The following is a 9,196-nucleotide window of genomic DNA, read 5'->3' as shown; positions in this document are numbered from 1 at the left end:
TATAGTAACAAATCCTGGGTATAAATGCATAACAAATTGTACTGTAATTTAATCAATATAACAGTTGAATGTTGCTTATAAAAACAATTTAAAAACAACTAGCACTTTCTTTGTAAGAGTCTTGTAATAAACATGCCTTCTTTCACAGGGAAATTATTTATAAGTACCTAGAATTGAATGCCTTTCAAATTATAATCAGACATTTTTGTGTTTATTTAAAGGATTTGGTGATACTTTTTATGTTTTAAAATTTTACTCATCAATAATTATTTTATGTGTTAATGTAAAAAAGTGAAAGTGAAAGTCTCTCAGTCGTGTCCAGCTTTTTGTGACCCCATGGACAATAGAGTCCATGGAATTCTCCAGGCCAGAATACTGGAGTGGGTAACCTATACCTTCGGAGAAGGCAATGGCAACCCACTGCAGTACTCTTGCCTGGAAAATCCCATGGATGGAGGAGCCTGGTAGGCTGCAGTCTATAGGGTAGCCAAGAGTCAGACTGGACTGAGCAACTTTCACTTTCACTTTTCACTTTCATGCATTGGAGAAGGAAATGGCAACCCACTCCAGAGTTCTTGCCTGGAGAATCCCAGGGACGGGGGAGCCTGGTGGGCTGCCGTCTATGGGGTCGCACAGAGTCAGACACAACTGAAGCGACTTAGCAGCAGCAGCAGCAGCAGCAGCCTATACATTCTCCAGGGAATCTTCCTAACCCAGGTTTGAACCGGGGTCTCCTGCATTGCAGGAGGATTCTTTACCAACTGAGCTATCAGGGAAGCACTTTATGTAAAGAGCAGTATAATATTCTAATAGAAAACTCATGTATTCAAGTGGAAATTTTATTCATTTAGAATATATTGTCTTTCATATAGTACCTAACATGAAGCTTGATTTTGCATTTCATGATTAGAAACTTCACTAAACAAAATGAATTATGCACAGTTAGTTGCCAAGACAATGTTTTAAAAGAATTAGAATGTAATAATGAATGTTGTTTTTAGACATATGAAATTTGGAAGCATTCATTTACTTATAAATAATTGAATTCCTAATTATAAAACATTTTTCTATATATCCTATATACCTATAAGGAAAAATGCTAGCCTTTTATATTCACTTTGCTTGAAATATATGACTTTTTGATTTATGAAAAAATTCTAATGTTTTCTTTCTTTGGATTAATCTTTTTCTTCATTGAAAGTGAAAGTTGTTCACTTGTGTCCGACTCTTTACAAGTCCATGGAATTCTCCAGGCCATAATACTGGAGTAGGTAGCCTTTCTCTTCTCCAGGGGATCATCCCAACCCAGGGATCAAACCCAGGTCTCCAGCTTTGCAAGCAAGTTCTATACCAGCTGAGCCACAAAGGAAGCCCAAGAACACCAGAGTGGATAGCCTATCCCTTCTCCAGCAGATCTTCCCAAGCCAGGAATCCAACTGGGATTTCCTGCATTGCAGGCAGATTCTTTACCAACTGAGCTATCAGGGAAACAATAAACAAGTATATTTATAGACACATTTAAAACTTATTTTGATGTGTGTCTTCCCTAAGGGAATTGGTTTAACTGTGGTAGCGATAGGGCATATTGCCTGGATTTTGTTTCATTGCATCTTGGACACTATCAAGCCTTGATTCAGATCTTCTATCTACCATACTGATCACCCCAAGATGTACATGGAAGAAAAGTCTGATAAAAACTAATCTTAACAACTCAAAACCACATAGATACAAGGATAATCTTTATTAAATAAGTCAGGAGAGATGCAGATTTACATAGGGGATGAGCACTGCATCGACCGTAAAGTGGTACACAGGTAGCCTGACTTTAGGCAAAGCCGGCCAGTACAATCAAGCTGCTCCCAGGTAAAATCATCTTGTTTACTCGAATTCTTGATTGGAAGAGCTCCGGCTTCTTATTGGAGCCCCCGCTTTGTCTCTCCGTCTCCCTGACAACTATTCAAATTATTTGCTGACATCCTGGTTAAGACTTACATAACTGATTATAGCAAGTGCTTTTGTCTTCCAAATTCTGCCTAGGGCAATAGGAAAACCCAGCAGATAAATTATGGGTTGAACAAAGGGAGACTTATTACATTTCTAAAAGGTTTCACCTCAGGATTTATTTAAATATTGGACTTCTCTAAGGCAATTGAAATAATTCAATTAACTTAAAAAGGACTTTCAGAAAGATATTCATGTTTAGTTTTGGTTAATTCTTGTCATGTAGCTATTAGCACAGTGGTGATGTTTTGAAATACCATTACAACCAAATGAGAGCTTTCCAAGTTCCTTCAATGTTCATAATTTCTCATAATTAAAAATATCATGAAATTATTCAGAAGTATTTATGGACTAGCAAGTGAAAGGCAGTGACAGAATGCAGAATAAACAATATATACTAAGAGTAAGTGAACATTTGGCTTCCTATATATTTATTAACATTAGTAAATAAATATATATTAAAATGTATGTGTCAGTAATTAAAGTGAAAGGCAAAATATAAGGATAATATCCTTAGGAATCCATAGGAATAAGAAAAGGAAGGAAATAATTATTTATCTTTGAAAATAACAATGAAGAATAACTGAAAATCCACAGTATTGGTGACATATATGGGTGAAAACTAACAAAAATAGTGAAGTAGAATAGACATAAGTTTGAGCAAACTCTGCGAGATAGTGAAAGACTGGGAAGCCTGATATGCCGCAGTTTATGGTATCGCAAAGAGTCAGACATGATTTAGCGAATAAACAATGGGAGATTTTAGGAGTCTTAAAAATGTGATAAATTAATGTTTATTTCTGGAAACTTTCTACAATAGATTATTAAAACATTTTTATGTCAGTTAATATTGTGTTTGGCTGCATAACAGAACTCTGACTGCTGTAACTTAATGTTCAGTTCAGTTCAGTTGCCCAGTCATGTCCAACTTTTTGCAACCGCATGGACTGCAGCACACCAGGCCTCCCTGTCCAGCACCAACCCCTGGAGTTTACTCAAACTCATGTCCATTGAGTCAGTAATGCCATCCAACCATCTCATCCTCTGTTGTCCCCTTCTCCTCTTGCCTCCAATCTTTCCCAGCATCAGGGTCTTTTCCAGTTCTTTGCATTAGGTGGCCAAAGTATTGGAGTTTCAGCTTCTACATAATTCCTTCCAATGAATATTCAGGACTGATTTCCTTTAGGATGGACTGGTTGGATCCTCGCAATACAAGGGACTCTCAAGAGTCTTCTCTAACACCACAGTTCAAAAGCATTGATTCTTTGGTGGTCAGCTTTCTTTATAGTCCAACTTTCATATCCATACATGCACGACTACTGGAAAAACCATAGCTTTGACTAGACAGACCTTTGTTGGCAAACTAACGTCTCTGCTTTTTAATAAGCTGTCTAGATTGGTCATAAATTTTCTTCCAAGGAGCAAGTGTCTTTTAATTTCATGGCTGCAATCACCATCTGCAGTGATTTTGGAGCCCAAAAAATAAAGTTTGTCACTGTTGCCACTGTTTCCCCATCTATTTGCCATGAAGTGATGGGACCAGATACCATGATCTTCGTTTTCTGAATGTTGAGCTTTAAGCCAACTTTTTCACTCCCCTCTTTCACTTTCATCAAGAGACTCTTTAGTTCTTCTTCACTTTCTGCCTTAAGGGTGGTGTCATCTGTGTATCTGAGGTTATTGATACACATCGGTATTGTTTCTCCCATCAATCTTGATTCCAGCTTGTGCTTCATCCAGCCTGGCATTTCACATGATGTACTCTGCATATAAGTTAAATAAGCAGGGTGACAGTATACAGATTTGACCTACTCCTTTCTTGATTTGGAACCAGTCTGTTTTTCCATGTCTGGTTCTAACTGTTGCTTCTTGACCTGCATACAGATTTCTCAGGAGACAGGTCAGGTGGTCTGGTATTCCCATCTCTTGAAGAATTTTCTACAGTTTGTTGTGATCCATACAATCAAAGGATTTGGCATAGTCAATAAAGTAGAAATAGATGTTTTTCTCAAACTCTCTTGCTTTTTTGATGATCCAGTGGATGTTGGCAATTTGATCCCTGGTTCCTCTGGCTTTTCTAAATCCAGCTTGAATATCTGGAAGTTCACGGTTCACATACTGTAACAGCATTTAATTTTTTTTTTTTGCAAAAGAAGGTCATACTGACATTTATGATGATTCAATGATACCAATAGTGACCTGAATCCTTTACTCATCCTGCATTTGTATCTTTCTTTCTCGTACTCCTTACATTGTTGGTCTATTTCTAGATACATGTCTATAAAAGATGTTTGCCAGCTAAATGGGTCCCTCCCTTTTTATCAGGAGGACAAAAGCAGAAGTCAACTTCCGCTTACATCTTATTATCCAGACTATACCACATAGCCACCCTCCAAGTACACATCATTGCCCGTCACCAAGTGCTCATAATTTCCCAAGTTTAAACTTCTGCTTTGTCTTGACCAAGCTTTATCTGGCTCATATCTTTCCCTGAAGGCCAAGAACATCAGTTTGCCTCCAAGCACAAACTGCCACTAGAATGCAGAACACACCCACCTATCAGCATATGCGAAGCGGCTGACCACAAGACAACCCTGTCCACCCTTGCAGGACATAGAGTGCTTGCTCCCTTTTTGTTGCTGACTTCCTCTTACTTAATGCTTTGTTGTCATTCGGTCACCAAGGCATGTCTGATTCTTTATGACTCCATGGACTGTAGCATGCCAGGCTCCTCTGTCCTCCACTGTCTCTTGGAGACGCCCAAATTCATGTCTGTTGACTTGGTGACGCTCTCTAACCATCTCATCCTCTCCTGTCCTCTTCTTCTTTTGCCTTCAGTCTTTCCCAGCATCAGGGCCTTTTCTAGTGGGTTGAATCTTCCCATCAGTGGCCCAAGTATTGGAGCTTCAGCTTCCGCGTCAGTCCTTCCAATGGATATTCAGGATTGATTTGCTTTAGGATTGACTTGTTTGAACTCCTTGAAGTCCAAAGGACTCTTAAGAGTCTTTTTCAGCACCACAGTTCAACAGCATCGATTCTTTGGCACTCAGCCTTCTTTACGGTCCAACTCTCACATCCATTCGTGACTACTGGAGAAAATACGGCTTTGACTATACATACAGACCTTGGTCAGCAAAATGATGTACTTCTTTTTAATAGGCTATCTAGGTTTGTCATAGCTGTCCTTCCAAGGAGCAAGTGTCTTTTAATTTTATGGCTGCAGTCACTGTCTGCAGTGATTTTGGAGCCCACAAAAGGAAAATCTGTCACTGTTTCCACTTTCCCCTCATCTCTTTGCCGTGAAGTGATGGGACTGGGTGCCATCATCTTAGTCATTTTAATGTTGAATTTCAAGCCAGCTTTTTCACTCTCCTCTTTCACCCTCATCAAGAGGTTCTTTAGTTCTTTTTTGCTTTCTGCCATTAGAGGGAAATCATCTGCATGTCTGAAGTTGTTAATATAGCTCCTGGCAATCTTGATTCCAGCTTGTGATTTGTCTGGTGTTTCACATGATGTACTCTACATAGAAGTTAATTAAGCAGGGTGATATACTCCTTTCCCAATTTGGAACCAGTCGCTTGTCCCATGTCTGGTTCTGTTGCTTCTTTACCCACATACATATTTCTCAGGAGGCAGGTTAGGCGGTCTGGTATTTCCATCTCTTTAAGAATTTTCCGCAGTTTTTTATTATGCACACAGTCAAAGGCTTTAGAGTAGTTAATGAAACAGAAGTAGATGTTTCTCTGGAACCCCCTTGCTTTCTTCATGATCCAACAAATGTTGACAATTTGATCTCTGGTTCCTCTACCTTTTCTAAATCCAGTTTGTACATTTTTAAGTTCTCAGTTCATGTACTGCTAAAGCCTAACTTGAAGGATTTTGAGCATAACAATGCTAGCATGTGAAATGAGAACAGTTGTGCAGCAGCTTGAGCATTCTTTGGCATTGCTCTTTTTTTGTGATTGAATAAAAACTTACCTTTTTTAGTCCTGTGTGCCACTGGTGAGTTTTCTAAATTTACTGACATATTGAATGCAGCCCTTTAACAGCATCATCTTTTGGGATTTTAAATAGCTGGAATCCATCACCTCCACTAGCTTGTTTATAGTACCACTTGATCTCACACTCCAGAATGTTCAGCTCTAGGTGACTGGACCCCACCATCTTGGTTATCTGGCTCATTAAGACCTTTGTATAGTTCTTCTGTGTATTCTTGCCTCTTCTTTTTTTTTCTTTTTCTTTTTCTTAATTGAAGGATGATTACTTTACAGAATTTTGTTGTTTTCTGTCAAACCTCAACATGAATCAGCCATAGGTGTATATATATATATATATACATATATATATATATATATATGTATGTATATGTATGTATATATCCCCTCCCTTTTGAACCTTCTTCTCATCTCCCACCCCATCCCACCCCTGTAGACTGATACAGGGCACCTGTTTGAGTTTCCTGAGCCATACAGCAAATTCCTGTTGGCTATCTAGTTTACATATGATGATGTTAGTTTCCATGTTACTCTTTCCATGTATATCACCCTCTCTTCCCCTCTCCCAATTTACGTAAGTCTATTCTCTATGTTTGTTTCTCCATTGCTGCCCTTTAAATAAATTCTTCAGTACCATTTTTCTAGATTCTGAATATATGCATTAGAATATGATATTTATCTTTCTCTTTCTGACTCACTTCACTCTGTATAATAGGTTCTAGGTTCATCCACCTCATCAGAACTGACTCAAATGTGCTAGTTTTTATAGCTGAGTAATATTCCATTGTGTATATGTACCACAACTTCTTTATTCATTCATTTGTCCATGGACATCCAGGTTGCTTCCGTGTTCTAGCTATTGTAAATAGGGCTGCACTGAACAGTGGGATACATGTGTCTTTTTCAATTTTGGTTTCCTCAGGGTGTATGCCAAGGAGTGGGATTGCTGGGTCATATGGTGGTTTTATTCCAAGTTTTTTAAGGAATCTCCATACCATCTTCCATAGTGGTTGTATCAATTTACATTCCCACCAACAGTGCAAGAGAGTTCCCTTTTCTCCACACCCTCTCCAGCATTTATTGTTTGTAGACTATTTGGTGATGGCCATTCTGACCACTGTGAGGTGATATCTCATTGTAGTTTTGATTTGCACTTCTCTAATATTAAGGGTTCCCTGGTGGCTCAGATGGTAAAGCGTCTGTCTGCAATGTTGGAAACCTGAGTTCTATCCCTGGGATGGGACGATCCCCTGGAGAAGGAAATGGCAACCCACTCCAGTACTCTTGCCTGGAAAATCCCATGGACAGAGGAGCCTGGTTACAGTCCATGGGGTTTCAAAGAGTCGGACACGACTGAGCGACTTTACCTTACTTACTTTCTCTGATAATGAGCCATTTTGAGCATCTTTTCATACTCTTGCCTGGAAAATCCCATGGACGGAGGAGCCTGGTGCGCTGCAGTCCATGGGGTCGTTAGGAGTCGGACACGACTGAGCGACTTCACTTTCACTTTTCACTTTCATGCATTGGAAAAGGAAATGGCAACCCATTCCAGTGTTCTTGCCTGGAGAATCCCAGGGATGGGGGACCCTGGTGGGCTGCCATCTATGGGGTCACACAGAGTTGGACACGACTGATGTGACTTAGCAGCAGCAGCAGCAGCCATCTGTATGTCTCCTTTGGAGAAATGTCTGTTTAGGTCTCTTTGCCACTTTTTGATTGGGTTGTTTGTTTTTCTGGTATTGAGTTGTATGACCTGCTTGTATACTTTGGGAATGAATCCTTTGTCAGTTGTTTCATTTGCTATTATCTTCTCCCATTCTGAGGGTTGTCTTTTCACCTTGCTTGTAGTTTCCTCTGCTGTGCAAAAGCTTTTTAGGTCCCACTTGTTTACTTTTGGTTTTATCTCCCTTACTCTGGGAGGTGGGTCACAGAGGATCTTGCTGTGCTGTGTGTCACTGAGTGTTCTGCCTATGTTTTCCTCTAAGAGTTCTATAGTTTCTGGTCTTACATTTAGGTCTTTAATCCATTTTGAATTTATCTTTGTGCATGGTGTTAGGAAATGTTCTAATTTTATTCTTTTACATGTAGCTGTCTAGTTTTCCCAGCACCATTTATTGAAAAGGCCGTCTTTGCCTCATTCTTGCCCCCTTTGTCAACAATAAGGTACCCATAGATGCACAAGTTTATTTTTGGGCTTTCTATCTTGTTCCATTGGTCTGTATTTCTGTTTTTGTGCCAGTACCATACTATCTTGATGACTGTAACTTTGTAGTATAATCTGAAGTCAGGAAGGTTGATTCCTCCAGCTCTATTCTTCTTTCTCAAAACTGTTTTGTCTAGTCAGGGTCTTTTGTGTTTCCATATGAATTGTGAAATTTTTTGTTCTAGTTCTGTGAAAAATGCCATTGGTAATTTGATAGGGATTGCATTACCCTGTAGATTGCATTTGGTAGTATAGTCATTTTCACAATATTAATTCTTCCTATCCAGGAACATGAAATAACTCTCCATCTGTTTATGTCATCTTTGATTTATTTCACCAGTGTCTTGTAATTTTCTGTGTACAGTTCTTTTGTCTCCTTATGTAAGTTTATTCCTAGATATTTAATTCTTTTTGTTACAATGGTGAATGGGATTGATTCTTTAATTTCCATTTCTGATTTTTCATTGTTAGTATATATAAATGCAAGTCGGAGAATTCTGTGTATTGATTTTGTGTCCTGCAACTTTGCTAAATTCACTGATTAGCTCTAGTAATTTTCTGGTACTATATTTATGGTTTTCTATGTACAGTATCCGGAGAAGGCAATGGAACACCACTCCAGTACTCTTGCCTGGAAAATCCCATGGACGGAGGAGCCTGGTAGGCTGCAGTCCATGGGGTCGCTGAGGGTCGGACACGACTGAGCGACTTCACTTTCACTTTTCACTTTCCTGCACTGGAGAAGGAAATGGCAACCCACTCCAGTGTTCTTGCCTGGAGAATCCCAGGGACGGGGGAGCCTGGTGGGCTGCCGTCTATGGGGTTGCACAGAGTCAGAAACGACTGAAGTGACTTAGCATATGTACAGTATCATGCCATCTGCAAACAGTGAGAGCTTTACTTCTTCTTTTCTGATCTGGATTCCTTTTATTTCCTTTCCTTCTATAATTGCTGTAGCTAAGACTTCCAGAACTATGTTGAATAATAGTGGTGA

Source organism: Bos indicus x Bos taurus, chromosome 5 (genome assembly GCF_003369695.1).
Source record: "Bos indicus x Bos taurus breed Angus x Brahman F1 hybrid chromosome 5, Bos_hybrid_MaternalHap_v2.0, whole genome shotgun sequence".
In the NCBI taxonomy this organism is placed as follows: domain Eukaryota; kingdom Metazoa; phylum Chordata; class Mammalia; order Artiodactyla; family Bovidae; genus Bos; species Bos indicus x Bos taurus.
The sequence above is the reverse complement of the archived record's forward strand: the minus strand, read 5'-3'. Positions refer to the sequence as shown.